The sequence below is a fragment of the Rattus norvegicus genome, chromosome Y, assembly GCF_021556685.1.
Source record: "Rattus norvegicus strain SHRSP/BbbUtx chromosome Y, alternate assembly SHRSP_T2T, whole genome shotgun sequence".
In the NCBI taxonomy this organism is placed as follows: domain Eukaryota; kingdom Metazoa; phylum Chordata; class Mammalia; order Rodentia; family Muridae; genus Rattus; species Rattus norvegicus.
In genome coordinates this window covers 16,631,350-16,647,648 of record NC_141555.1, presented here as the reverse complement: position 1 = coordinate 16,647,648, position 16,299 = coordinate 16,631,350, and the positions used below count along the sequence as shown (strand labels likewise).

At 35.9% G+C, this 16,299-nt stretch overlaps 1 long non-coding RNA gene across 1 annotated transcript; it reads left to right on the top strand.

Annotated features, from left to right (window-relative positions):
* Nucleotides 1-4,597: 4,597 nt before the first annotated feature.
* Nucleotides 4,598-15,245, top strand: LOC134484384 (uncharacterized). Its single transcript, XR_015647423.1, has 3 exons — nucleotides 4,598-4,799; nucleotides 10,892-10,972; nucleotides 14,872-15,245. It is a non-coding gene; the product is annotated as an uncharacterized LOC134484384 (long non-coding RNA).
* Nucleotides 15,246-16,299: the final 1,054 nt, after the last annotated feature.

Sequence of the window (16,299 nt, the reverse complement as noted above, 5' to 3'; positions counted from 1 at the left end):
TAAGAGCAAAAGTAAGTCCCTTTACCATTATCCCCCAGAAGGCTGAATTGAAGAAAGATAATCTTAAGACTCTTAATGATTTTCAAAAATTACTATGAGATATTAATTGGGTCAGATGATATTTAAAATTACCAAATTATGAAGTAAAACCAATGTATAATACTTTAGTTGGGGATTCAGTTTTGGATTATCCTAGACAATTGACTGATGAAGCAAGGGAAGCTTTAAAGAAGGTTGAAAAAGGATTACAAGGCACAATTTTACATCGATGGAAGGAGGGTGCAGACATTGTGCTATGCATTCTAGCCGCCTACATTCAGCCCACAGGATTGTTGTGGCAAGATGGCCCTCTGTTTTGGGTTTATCCCAAGGCTTCTACAGCTAGATCAGTAGAGTATTATCCTACAGCAGTTTCATGATTAGCCCTGAATGGGATCCAAAAGTGCATAAATTTTTTTGGTGTTTCCCCAACCTCGATCATAGTGCCCTATACAGTCAGCTGATGAAGATCTTGTGTGGCACTGTGGATGATTGGGCTATATTATGCTGTGGATTCCATGGAGAGATAGATAATCATTATCCAAAACACTCTTTGCTATCCTTTTTAAAGAACATCCCATGATCTTTCTAAGGTTATCTTCAGTGTTCCTATAGAGGGGGCGCCAAACATTTTTACAGATATCCAAAAATGGCTGTGGAGCTTATGTGATTAACCATCAAGATCCAATCTTGTTTCAATATCAACCAGGTTCTCCACAAATAATTGAACTCAAGATAGTGCAGGAAATGTATTAAATTGATCTTTTGCCTTTAATTTACTCTCTGATTCATCATATTTGTTAATGTGGTTAAGATATTAGAATTGGCTTGGCCTATTATAATTAGAAGCACGGTATGCCAGATTCTGAGGGAACTTCAGGAATTGATCTGGAAAAGAGGTCACAAGTTTTTTTTCCAACATATTAGAGCTCATAAAGGTTTGCCTGTTCCTCTCAGTGAGTGAAATGATCTTGTGGATAGGTGGACACGAATGGAGTTCATCTTCTTAAACTCATCACTGGATCAAGCCCGACAGTTTCATAAACAATTTCATGTGCCTACTAAGAACTTAGAGCAGAAGTTTCATCTGTCTTTAGCAGATGCTTTACAGATAGATTTAGGATGTCAACAGTGTATCACTTTTCACCATCCCCCTAGTGTAGGGGTTAATCCTAGAGGCCTCTTGCCCCTAAAGATTTGGCAAATGGATGTAACTCACATATCTGGATTTGGGACTCTAAAATACTTTCATGGCTCTGTGGATACTTGTTGAGGAGTCATTCATGCTACCCCTATGATTGGAGAAAAGGCACACAATGTTATTGGACACTGACTATAAGCCTGGGCTGCTTGGGGAAAGCCTCAACACTTAAAAACTGATAATGGCCCAGCATAAACTGCCAAATCCTTCAAATCATTTGTAAACAGATGGATTTGCAGTTGAACCATGGCCTGCCTTATAATCTCCAACATCAAGGTATTGTTGGGCAAGTACATCATACCTGAAGGAATGTGTAATTAAACAAAAAGGGGGAATAGACCATGGTAGAACCCCCAAGGAACAGATATCTTTAGTCCATTTTACTCTTAATTTTTTTTTAATTTTGAATGATGATGGCCTTTCTGCCACTGACGGGCATCAGTGTCAGGAGGGCACGTTGAAAGGTTATGTGAAATGGAAAGATGTGATCACTGGCTTGTGGCGTGGGCCAGATCCAGTGATGGCATGGGCAAGAGTGTCTGTTTGTGTGTTTCCTCAGGATCAGCAAGATCTGTTATGTGTCCCTTAAATATTGACCAGGAGGTGCAACAAGAATGAAGATCCTGCTGTTGCTGACACTTCTGGTGTGACCCAAATGCTGGTCCAAATGGAGCCCCGGTGTGGAATATTATCAGTGTTCCTGAGACTCATGCTGATACGTCATGACTTTTAAGCCCACTCCTCTAATTTGTCTAAACATTTGGCAAGTTATCTTCTAGGTAATTGGACAGGAGAATTCGATTTCTTAATGGATCAACTACATGTAGCCATCCTGACGATGAACTCCACACGTGCAGATGCTAGACTGGCCATGGGATTGTCATCTTGTATTGTGGCTGCTATGAATCATCTGAGGGAGTGGGCGGATATGGGAACCCTAGATGGACTCTTGCTGCTGGTCTCCCTAGTGTGCCTGTGGTGTCTATGTAGAATGAGGTTTGTTCAGAGGCGGCACACAGTCATGGTGCTACAGGTATTTGCAGCCATTAAATAGGACAGTCCCCTCAAGCCTGTCTTTGGGTTATTCAGAAGACCTTGTTGTACCACTTGCCTGAGTATATGTAAGTGATCCTGCCCAGTGATGGGCAACCTACCTTCTCTCTATGTCATGGAAACTTGTGGGAGATGAGGTGTCCTATAACTGGATTAATGAACAGATGATCCTAAGACAGGGGTTTGAGGGGGTCACCACGCTCAGCGGTACCTTTGCCTGCTTGATTAATTAAAAGGGGGAACTATAGGCAGCTGCGATGTGGTGCACCTCAAAGAGGGCACTGGTTTCCGCCTTCCACCCTCCCAATGGTGCGCGCTCCTTGTAGTAAGCAAGTCCTTATTTGTCTATGCCTGCCTGGTCTGCTAGCTTCTGCATAGTGACAGCCTCTCTGTATGACCCACATTGTTGTTCGGATTGGCCAGCACTAGCTATTTAAGTTTGTCCGGGGGTTCCCTGGGGTCTGAAGATTGTATCAAGGTTCCTGAGTAAAACTGCTTGAAGAAGATCTTCGTTGGTCATGTCTTCCTTGTTAGTTGAGGTTGGGCATGACAAGGGACTAAATATTCCTCAATGTGTACTCAAAAATTTTGTTTTCCAATTCCATTCTCTGCAATGATTTTGGTCACAAAGGGGGCCCAGGTATACAGTGAGTATAACATTGTAAATATGGTGTACCTACTTCAAATGGTAAACTCCCAAATCATTAATTTATCGAAAAATTACCAGACATCAGGAAAGCAAAGGACAACATGGACTATTGAATTCGGTTCTTGTCCCATTTGATATCAGTACTACACTATTGAGCTTCCAGAATTCCTATGACCAGACTTGAAGTTTTAGGATGTTTTAACATGATTCTATCTTAAGGCCAAACATAAGATACCAGATGATGGGCAAGGAACAGGAATGGCTAGAGGACCAGTTAAACATTTACTTAAATTGGTTTATAAAAACAGGAACGAATATTTTTGAAATGGTCATTTGTGAGTTCTATGTTCTTGACATAGTTGGGCAGAATCCATGTTAACCTTCCACTTAAACACTTAGGTGTAGGAGCCATCAAAAGTATATATGTGTACATCAGTCAAAAAAACTAGATAAGATTGACGAAGGTAAGATGTGCATTCTTCCAGGAATCGGACATAAATATTTCTTGAGAGACACATATAGCATGTCAAATAAATAAGTGAATGTTAGTAGTAAAACAGTGAACTGAATACAGACCTCTTGTTGGTAAATTTTAAAAAAGGATAGAGGAGCTGAGGGTGTTCTCAAACCCATACGAACAACAATGCCAATGAACCAGATCTTTCTCGTAGTAGGCCAACATACAAAAAAAGTACATGGACTGACCTATGACTCCAAATGCATATGTAGCTTAGGATGGCTTTTTTTGGGCAACATTGGAAAGAGAGGCCTTGTCCTCCACAGTTTGTCACCCAGTTCAAGGGAATTTCATGTGGCAGAAAGGCTTGTTAGAGAAGAAGGTAGTGGAACGGAGAGGGATCTTATGGGCAGGAAATTGGGAATGGAAATATTTTAAATGTATATGTAGAAACATCTAGTTAAAAAAGAAAAAAATGCAAAACTATAAAAAAATGAATGATATAAAAGAAAAGAAAGCTGCCAAGTTATCTCATATATTGACTCTGAAATCTGAAGTGGTATTTAAGATAATACTAGTATAAAGACTGATATTATGAGGTCTCAACTAGAAGCACTTCTCTCTCCCAGATATCAGTGTCAGACACAAGGTGCACGATAGGTTTCCAAAGCAATGAGGAGTTTTAACTTGAGTTAGGGACACAACACTTGTTTTTCCCTTCTGCCTTAGATCCTTTTCTTCTTGTCAAAAAGAGTATAGTCATGAGCTCTCAGGAAATCAACTGTGCCCTTCATAACACTTGGTTTTGGAATAAATAAATGAATGATATAAAACCTCTGACATCCAGGAACCATAAGAACAGGGAAGTCCAGAAGCTTCTGAGAGTCTCACAGCTCATGTTTCCTTTATGTGGAAGGCTCAGATCAAGGCTATGTCTTCAGAGATCCCACTCAATCCCTACCAAGGACTCACTGAGCTTTCCAAAGAACCACATATTTCTACCTTGTTTTTTTATACCAAGATAGAAGGCCAGCTTCCTTCCCCCCATTTTTCTCTGAATTAGAGGCCAAGTAGTAAACCCTAGAGGTACTAAAGGATATCTGAGAGACAGTTGCAGTCATGACAACAGCTGTGACATCACAGAGGAAGCCAGGTCTCTCCAGGTTACAAGAGAGTTTTCAGGGAGGGCCTAATGGTCATGTCACTGAGAAATGCCTGTGCTTCACTAGTGGTTACATGCTCTGAATGCAGAAAGTTATTAAGGGGCATGGCATGGGTAAAAAAGATTTAGGAACATGGAGTGTAGGAGATTCTTCTAGATAATAATTTTATTCTATATGTCACAGGTTCATTCTTGTGACATACAGTTCGATTATCTACGGTTTCCCCGTTTCTCAAAGGTCAGTATTTTCCCTACACACCTATGACTATTTTATTTCAATTTCTTATTGTACATTCTTTGATAAGGGACTTTGCAAATATTCCTCAATGTGTACTCAAAAATTTTGTTGTCCAATTCCATTTTCTTCAAAGATTTTTGTAACAAGTGAGTCCAGCTATAGAGTGATTATAAAAGTGTAAATACTGTAAACCTATTTCAAATGACAAACTCCCAAATCCTTATTTTATCAAAAAATTTCCAGACATCAGGAAAGCAAAGGACATTTTGCACTATTGAATTCGGTTCTCTAGTCCTATTTGATATCAATACTACACTACATAGCTTCCAGTTTTCCCATGGCCAGACTTGAGGTTTTAGGATGTTTCACCATGATTCTTTCTTCAGGCCAATCCTAAGATACTGGATGATGTGCAGGGAGAAACATGGCTTGAGGAGCAGTAAAACGTCTACTTCAATAGGTTCACAAAAACAGGACTATTTGAAATTGTCATTTGTGAATTCTACATTCTTGACATAGTTGGGAAGAACCCATGTTAACTTTCCCCTTAACCACATAGGTGTAGGAGCCACCAAAATTTATATATATACATATATATATATGTATATATATATATATATATATGTATATATATATATATATATATATATATATATATATAATCAGCCAACCTAACTAGATAAGATTGATGAAGGTAAGAAGTGCATTCTGCCAGGAATCGGAAAAAGATATTTCCTGAGAGACACAGATACATCATGTCAAATGCAGAAGTGAATGCTAGTGGTAAACCAGTGAACTGAAAACGGACCTGTTCTTGGTAAACTTTGAAAAAGGATTAGAAGAGCTGAAGGTACTTTCAACCCCATAAGAACAAAAATGCCATTGAACCAGGGCTTTTTCGTACTATACCAATATACAAGGAAAGTACATGGACTGAGGAATGGCTACAAATGTATATGTGGCAATGGATGGAATTTTTGGGCAACATTGGAACGAGAAGCCCTTGTACTCCCTTGTACAACTTTCAGTTCAAGAGAATGTCATGTGGGAGAAAGGCTGGTTAGAGAAGAAGGAAATGGGAATGTGTACGGATCTTATGCGCAGGAAACTGGGAAAGGAAATAATATTTGAAATTTAAATATAGAAACATCCAGTTTAAAAAAACAATAAAATTTGCTAAAAAATAAAAACAGAAAGATATAAAAGAAAGTAAAACCTGCCAAGTAATCACACATATTGACTCGTAAATGTGAAGTGGTAGAGTAATACTAGTGGAAAGACGGAGATGATGGAGTCTGAACTAGAAGCACTTCTGTCTCGGCAATATTAGTGTCAGACAAAAACTTCATGTAGGTGTCCAAATCATGGTGTTTACTCCGAGATAGCAACACAATATTTGTACTTCCCTTCTTTGTTAGTACCTTTTTTCTTGACAAAAACAATAAAGGTCATGAGCTCAGGAAAACAATTGTGCTCTTCACAATACTTGGCTTTTGTAATAAAGAAATGAATGACATAAACTCTCTGAATTTTAGGAACCATAAGAACAGGGAAGTTCAGATGCTTCTGAGAGGCTCACAGCTCATGATTCCCATATATGGAAGGTTCAGATAAAGGCTATCTCTTTAGCGATCCAACGCAACTCCTATCTTGGACTCACTGAACTTCCCAAGGACCACATATGTCTTTCTTTTTTTTTTATACCAAGAGAGAAAGCCAGCTTAATCCCCTTCTCATATCTCTTCATCTTCTTTTTTCTCACTCCCAAATGACTGTTTACTCTGAATTAGAGGCCAATTAGTAAACCCTAGAAGTAATGAAGGAACATCTGAAGATAAGTTGCAGTCACAGCAATACTTGTGACATCACAGAAAAGCTTTGGCTCTCCAGGATACCAGAGATTTTTCATGAAGGAACTAATGGTGATGTCTCTAAGACCTGCCATGGTCTATCTGCTAGAGATCTTTCCTTATATTGACTAGATTTGAGGGTGCCCTGTCCAGGTATGTCTTCTGTGACACAATGGAAATGTTTACATACTCCATCTCTCTAAAGCTAATGACTTCTCTTTGCTTCATTAGTGGTTACATGCTCTGAATGGACAAAGTTAATCAGGGTCTTGGCATGGGTCGATGAGATTTAGGAACGGGAGTGTAGAAGATTCTTCTAGATAATATTTTCATTCTCAGGTTCATTCCTTGGACACACAGTTCAATTTTCTTCATTTTCTCTGTTTCCCAAAGGCCAGTATTTTCCCTACAGACCTTTAATTGAATGCATGAGTATTTCAATTTTTATTGTACATTCCTTGATAGGTGACTTTATACATATTCCTGAATGTATATTCAAAAATTTTCTTTTCCACTTTTGTTTTCTGCAATGATTTTCGCAAAAAAAGGCGCCCACATCTAGAGTGATTATAACAGTGTAAATAGGGTGTACCTACTTCAAGTGGTAAACTCCAAATTCCTATTTCATCCAAAAATTTCCACATATCAGTAATGCATAGGACCACATGGAGTATAGAATTTGGTTCTCAGGTCCCATTTGATCTCGGTTCTTGTCACAGGGTTAGATTTGAGGTTTTTCATGTTTTACCATGATTCTTTCTTGAGGCCAAACATAGGATAGAGAAGTATGGGAAGGGATAAGAATGGCTTCAGTACCAGGGAAACCTCAACATCAATAGTTTCATAAGAACAGGAGGGAATCTATTTGCCAATGCAATTTGTGGATTCTACATTCTTGACCTAGTTGCACTGAATCCATGTTAAAATTCCCCCTAACTTCATAACTGTTGGAGCCACCAAAAGTATATACATACATATATATATATATGTATGTATGTATATATACACACACATATATATATATGTATATATACACACACATATATATGTATATATACACATATATATATCATATTATATCATATGACATATATATATATATATGTCAGCCACCAAAACTAGATAAGATTTGTGAAGCTAAGAAGCGTATTCTACCAGGAACTGGATATAGATATTTCCTGAGAGACACAGTTAGAGTATGTCTAATACAGAAGTGAATGTTAGTTTCAAACCAGTGAACTGAAAATGGACATCTTGTTGGTAGATTTTGAGAAAGGATTACAATAGTTGAAGGTGCTGTTAACCTCAAAAGAACAACATTGTCAATGACCCAGAGCTTTCTGGTACTAGACCAATATTCAAAGAATGAACATAGACAGAACTATGGCTCCAAATGCATATGTGGCAGAGGATGGCTTTGTTGGCACCAATGGAAGGAGAAGCCCTTGGTCCTACCTTGGTTTGTCTCCCAGATCAAGGGAATGTAAAGGGACAGAATTATGGTTAGAGAAGAAGGGATTGTGAACAGGTAGTGATCTCATGGGCAGGAAACTGAGAAAGGAAATATTTTAAATGTAAATATAGACTCATCCAGTTTAAAAACTTTAAAATTTGATAAAAAATTAAAAAAGAAAGATATAAAAGTAAAGAAAACTGCCAACTAATCACAGTTACTTACTCTGAAATCTAAATTGGTATTCAGAGTAATACTAGTGATAAGACAAAGATGATGAAGTCTCAACAAGAAGCACTTCTCTCTCCCAGATATCCATGTCAGACACAAAATGCACTATAGGTATACAAAGCTTGGGGAGTTTACTCTGAGCTGAGAACACAATACTTGTCTTTACCTCCTTCCTTAGGACATTTTTCTTCTGGGAAAAAGAATAAAGGCCATAGCTCTCAGAAAAACAACTGTGCCCTCTCAAAATCTTGGCTTTGCTATGAAGAAATGAATGATATAAACCCTTTGACATCCAGGAACCATAAGAACAGGGAAGTGTAGATGCTTCTGTGAAGCTTCCAGGTCTTGATTCCCATACGTGTAAGTCTCAGATCAAGTCTATCTCTTCAGTGATACCTTCCAAGGGCTCTCTGAACTTTCCAAAGTACCACTTATTTCTTCATTTTTTTTATATGAAGACAGAATGCAAGCTTCCTTCACCCCATCTCTGATCTCTTCATCCTGTTTGTTCCCACACCCAAATTGCTGTTTACTCTGAATTAGTGACCAATTAGCAAACCAGAGAGGTACTGTGAGAGGCAGTTCCTGTCAGAACAATACTTGTTACATCACAGAAGCAGCTAGGGCTCTCCTAGTTACAACAGATTTTTCATGGGGGTCTTATTTATGATTTCACTGAGAACTTCCATCTCCTACCTGCTAAACAGTTTTCCTTACATTTACTAGATTTGAGGGTGTCCTTTCCAGGTATGTCTCCTGTGGCACAGTGAAACCTTTACGTACTCCATCTCTCTAAAGCTAGAGACTTCTCTCTGCTTCGCTAGTGGTTACATGCTCTGAATGGAGAAAGTTAGTCAGGGGCTTGGCTTGGGTCTCTAAGATTTAGGAATATGGAATGCAGTATATTCTACTGGATAATAATTTTATTCCCAGTTCCATTCCTCTGGCCTATAGTTCAATTTCCTCAGATATCTCTCTTTTCTAAAGGCCAGTATTTTTCCTACAAGCCTTTAATTGAGTGAATATTTTATTACATTTTCTTAGTGTACATTCCTTGATAGTGGACTTTATATATATTGCTGAATGTGTACTCAAATGTTCTATTATCCTATTCCATTTTTTGCTATGATCTTAAAAAAATGGAGGCCCAGTTCTAAAGTGATTATAAGAGTGTACATATTCTGTATCTATTTAAATGGTAAACTCCCAAATCCTTGTTTATCCAAAAATTTCCAGACATTAGTAAAGCAAACGACAACATAGACTATATAATGTGGTTCTGCAGTCGCATTAGATAGCAGTTTTCTAATATCTACCTTCCTGTGTTTCCAGGGCCAAACTTGAGGGTTTTGGATGTTTTACCATAATTCTTTATTCAGTCCAAACATAAGGTTCATGACATGGCCTGGGAGAGGAGTGGCTTGAAGTCCACTGAATCTTCTACTTCAGTAGGTTCATAAGAATAGGATGGAGTCTATATGGCTTCATCATTTGTGGATTCTAAATTATTAACCTAGTTGCGCAGAATCCTTGTTAAAAATCCACCAAACACCATAGCAGTACAGGGACCAAATATATCCTACTCATTCTGATTTGTGTTCAATGGAAACTCAGGATTTTTGTTTTTGATTTCCATTTACCTGATGGATAAGGATGTTGATATTCCTCATTTGAGAATTCATTGTTCAGCTCTACACACATACACACACACACACACACACACACACACACACACACACACACACACTCCGCAACGAAATGTAGATAAGATTGATGAAGCTAAGGAGTCTATGCTGCCAGTGGACTGAAAACGGACATCTTATTGGTAGGGTTTGAGAAAGCATTAGAAGAGGTAAAGGTGCTTTCAACCCCATAAGAACAACAAAGCAAATGAAACAGAGATTTCTGGTATTAAGCCAATATTCAAAGACTCCACGTGGACAGAACTATGGCTCCAAATGCATATGTGGCAAAGGATAGCCTTGGAGTCGTCAATGGTAGGAGAAGTCATTGGGTTTGACTCCAAGTTCAAGACAATGACAGGGGGCAGTAAGGTGGATTATAGAAGAAGGGGAGCAGAATTGGATAGGGCAATTGTGGAAAAGAAACTGGGAAAGGAAATAACATTTGAAATGCAAATGTAGAAATATCCAATTAAAAGGCAATAAAATTTTATTAAAAAAATTAAATAAAGTGAAAGATAGAAAAGAAACCTGCCAGCTAATCAAACCTATTGACTCAGAAATCTAAAGAGTCACTGTCAGGGAATGCTATTCAGAGTAATACTAGTGGAAAGACTGAGATGATGAAGTCTCAAATAGAAGCTCTTCTCCTCCAGATATCAGTGTCAGAAACAAATTGCACAATAGGTATCCAAAGCATGGAGGCATTTACACTGAACTGAGGAGACAATTCTTGTCTTTCCTTTTTTTCTTTGGACCTTTTTCTTCAGGGCCAAAAGAGTATAAGCCACGATCTCTGAGAAGAAAAACTGTACCCTTCCCAACAACTTGCTTTTGTAATGGAGAAACTGATTTTATAAACTCTCTGACTTCCAGGAACCGTATCAAGCAGGGAAGTCCAGATGATTCTGAGAAGATCGCAGCTCCTGACTCCCATGTGTAGAAGGCTAAGATCAAGTATATCTCTTCAGCAAACCCACTCAATCCCTACCCAAGACTTACTGAACTTTCCCATGGACCAGATTTGAGGGTGCCCTATCCAAGAGTGTCTCCTATGACATACTGGAAAACTTTACATATTATATATCTCTAAAGCTAGAGACTTCTCTTTGCTTCATTAGTACTTACATGTTCAGAGTAGAGAATGTTGGTCAGGGGCTTGGCATGGGTAAAAAAGACCTAAGAACATGGGATGGAGGAGATTCTTCTGGATTATAATTCCACTTCCACATCCATTCCTGTGACATACAGTTCAAGTTCCTAGGTTTTCTCTGTTTCCCAAAGTCCAATATTTTCCCTCCAGACGTTTAATTGAATGAATATTGTATTACATTTTCTCATTGTACACTTTTGAAAGAGGACTTTATTTATATTCCGGAATGTGTACTCAAAAATTCTGTTTTCCAACTTTAGTTTTTGCAATGATATTGTCAACAAAGTGGGCCCAGCTAAAGCGTGAATATAACAATTAAATATTGTATACTTACTTCTAACAAAATCTCTGAAATCCTTATTTTATACAAAAATAACCAGCCATCAATAAAGCAAAGGAGAACATGGACCCTAGAATGTGGTTCTGAATTTCTTTAGGCTTGAAAAATTTTGCCTAGAAAGTTTTGTGGGTGTATTTGTGTCTTTATCCCTCCACTAGTGGTCCTTCCAGGCTACAGGAGTTGGCCTCTTAATGTTCCATATCACCAATGTAATTCACAGCTTAGGTCACCCTCACTGATTTCTGATTGTACCTCCATTATCCCAGGTCTCTTTCTCTTCCTGGAGATTTCCCCTACCTCCTCATCTCTAAAAGTTCAAGATTTCCTTTCCTTCTCCTGACTATCGGGTCATATCTCCTGTTCCTTCCCACACAGGATCCATTCTACTCTTCCTTCCGACTCCCATCTAGTCCCTTCCCTCATTCTGCCTCCTAGACTATTTTATTCCCATTCTACATGAGAGCCAAACATATGCATTTGGGCGATTGTTCTTTTTTGCCTTCTTTGTATCTATGAGCTTTGTGGAGGATGTCCTGTAGTTTATGGATAATATTACTTATAATTGAGCCATTTCAACAACCCTGCTGAATCATATTTTTATAGTAGTATGTTAACATTGAAAATTATAACTTAATATGAGTGAATGTCAGGAGGAGCAAATTTAAGTAAAAAGAAACTTAAAACATAGATCAAATCACAGATTATGAAAATTGATCTAATAATAAAAATTCTCTACTCTAATAAGGAATTATTATATCACAGGCAATTTTTTAGGTGGTACAATAAATTTGGCAGACAAATGATGTTTTTACTAAAAAATTATGGATAATATGACTAATATCAAATAAGATAAATATATTGTTTTCATTTTGATATCACTTGCTGGCATTTTTCCTCAAACATAATGCACATAGCATTAAACATTATGCTATTAGTTTTAAATTTTAATATTTATTTTAACCTGACCTATAAAGTAACAGGTTGCCTTATGTTACGTTTGTAGACATTCAACCTCATCCTCACTTCCTCAGTACTTTGTTCCCACCTGCCCTATGTCCCTCACCACTTATACTAGTCTCTCTTCATTATTCTTACTTCTACATTCATATCCCACATGTTCAATATCTTCCATACCACACTGTTTAAAACCCTACTTTCTAATCTATGCGACCTATTCCAGTTAAATTAACTAAACCACCCACATAAATAGCTTCACATAAATACAAGTATATTAAGAGGAGATTCTTTGATCTATATGAGAAAGAACACATGGTATTTGCCTTTCTGAGTCTTTGTTACCTTACTCTGTATATTTTTTAATTACATCTATTATCCTGAAACCATCATAATTTAGTTTTCCTAGGGCTGAGTGAAATACCATTGTGTATATTGTCACATTCTTATGTATCTACATAACGATGAACTTTACTTATTATTCTCAATAAAACAGCAATAGATTTCTTTGTGAAAATTTATGAGAAAGCTCAGATAGAGAGGTACGATTAATTACTGACAAACTAAGAAAAAATTTTCAAAGATAATATAACTAACATATTTGTGGTTATATTAACTAGAGCAGTGTATGTTAAAGTTAATAAAGGATGTGCTATTTATAATATTTTTATACTAATTAAAATGTAGAATATTCAATACTTTAAAGAATGGTTATAAAATTTTCTATCACTAAGTGATATTTCCACTAAAACTGTTATCTTTTTATAAAATATTTTGGAGATATATTTATATATAATATATACATATTAAATTTATATATATATATATTTATTGGTTATATATATATTGGTTATATATATATTATATAACCAAAATTATATAATATATATATTAAATTTAACTTCAAAATAAAGGACAGTAAGAAGTTATTTTCATAAAATTCAATAACAACACCAAAGACCTGTTATATGAATAAACAACAGACTAGGAGGTAGTGAAAAACTCTCCAGTTAAATTAAGAGACTTAGAAAAAAGATAGCATTTTAATAGAAATCCACATGTCAAACAAGAAACAATAAAATCCTGAAACTCTACTATGATGGTTACTATGCATTCCTATGTGCTAAGGTTTCATCAACAAGCATGGTACATAAAGAAAATGTATATATCAGAAAAATAAAATCACGTTTAACATAGTAACTTTCTTCATAAAGCCCAAGCAGACACTGCTCTATTTTGTTGCTTAAAAAGTATGTACAAAGCACGGCTTTTGATTATAACACTAATATTTCAAAACTATCATTAAATATAAAAAGATCTTAACACAAAACCCAGGGCTTTCAGAGCAACCATACAAACTTAAGAAGGAAAAGAAAACATTTTTAAGTACAGAGATATGCGTAACGAAGTCCCCAGCTAACCAGTAAAAGACGGGTCAAATTTATTGTTGTCTATATTCCATAGAATACTCTCTCCCAGTTCTTTATTCCTTAGCATATGTTATTGCTTATCTTTCTCTGTTTCTTATCTTCTGAGAGCAGGTGGTATTTCTCACAAAATTATTTCAAATCATCTGATCTTAGCTCCAACAAAAAGAAGCTGTTTACTTTAGAGGAAAACCAATTAAAGGTTCTCATTCTTTATTGTGCAAAATTTTTTATTTGATTTTGTATGCTTTATAGGCTTCTACACCTTAGTGATGACCATTCAACACTGTCCTGAAATCCACCATTCTGAATTCATAATGTAAAAATCCTTTAGCTAATCACAGAAAATCCTTCAATGTGTTTTCACATAGGTTTATTTAATACAAATTCAGCTTATAGTTTAAGGGGAATAGTGATGGAAAACATCTTTCCATACATTTTTAGGTGTCTTCACATTATTTTATAGCTAAGATATTTCATTAAAATCAAGATAAAATTATTAACATCTTACTAAAATGAGAATTTTTTTCTTTGTGTAATACAGAACTTATTCTTGAACATTTTTGAGACAGTGTTTCTTTTATATCCCTGGCATTACTAGAAAACACACACACTCTCTCTCTCTCTCTCTCTATATATATATATATATATATATATATATATATATATATATATATATATATATATATATATCTGTAAACCAAGCTGGCCTCGAACTTAGAGTTCTGCCTGCTTCTGATCCTCAGTGCTAAGACTAAAGGCCTGTGCCACCACACCCCGTGCTTTTCTACATGTTTAACAAGCTCTTGTCTGATTATATTCCAAATCTTATGAAGTTAGTTCCCTAAAGTACCTAGAAGAAATCCAATACCAAAAATACATTTTGCACATCTAATTCCCTCTTCCCAAGGTCCTTATTGATCTAGTCATCTAACAAGCTCTCTGAAGTAACTGAAAACAACAAATTTTTGTTTCATTACAGGAATAAAGAAAAGGCCTGCTCAGTGGACAATCTCATGATATCACGGAATTATTCTTCCAACCCTACAAAGTGAAATCTTATAATGCCTCCTGTACCTGAACCCACAGTTTCTTACCTTCTATTTAGTTGTGGTCACTGTCACCACCATTTCATTATAACCAGGTTTAACCCAAAGGTATTCTCTGCCCCAAGAATCCATTTATACTATATTGACGTATTCAGCCATGCCAGTTAAATTTAAGCATCGACCACACCAAAGTGAGGATTTGGAAAATATCCAACAAAAACATGGGAAGAAATGTACAAAAATAAATTTATGCTGAATAAATAAACGAAAATAAACGAAAAAAGTGTTTACTTTTTGTAACACAACATCTATCAATTTTCATTGTATTGATTGATTCTGTGTATATTCACAAGACAGGAAAATTGTATTTAAGCCACAAAATAACTTGTGAGATTTAGTTGTCTCTATTATATAGACTATGAAGACTAAACTTAGATATCAATGCTTAATAGGAAGCAAGTTTACATGTTGTGTCATTTCACTGTTTGTCAGATATTTTTGTATAATTGAAAAAGTATAGCTAAAACTTGTTCTTTAATATTTTTCCCACTCCATTTCAATTTCTAATTCAATTCTGAGTGATATGTCCAAATGGGATATGATTACATATATTGGCCCCATACGTATTTTTCTAAAAATTATAAGGCAAACTTTTATATGCTAGAAAGTATACTTTGGGGAGTACATTATACTGGAAATTTAGTTGATCCTTTTTCATTAGTTTTCCCTGAATGACTATTATTTACTAATTTGTTTTAAATTTTTAGGTGTATTGTGTGAGTATGTTTGTATCTGTGTGTGTGAGTGTGCCTGTGTGTGTATGCATACATATATATGTATATTTGATAATTCAAATCTAATAAAACCAGAGAAAGTTGCTTGAGTGATTTTGATAATTTATGGACACAGTGAATTTTAGTATATGCTGTATTTATAACCTTGAAAATATTTTCTGTGTAATTTTCAAAAGCAATTTTTAAATATGTATACTAGATCAAACCTGCTAATTACAGTTTTAACTTTTTCCACACTAATTTTATCTCATTTAAGGTCTAGAAAGAAATATATGTAGGCATGATCAGATCTTAACTCCAACTGTAGGTAGAATCAATGATATATCTTTCTTTTGTACATGATTGCTCACCTTTAGTTCATAAATTATATATTTAATTTGCTCTATTTATATTAGAAATCTGTGCCACATTGTATATATGTATTCGTAGATAACTTCCTTCTGTCAATAAACATTAAGAATTAATGATTTATATACATTATTACAAAATCTAAGAACATTAGAACCATTTCCTGATTGAGGCTATTAACAATAAGTATTTGATGTACCATTCCTATAGACATATTTT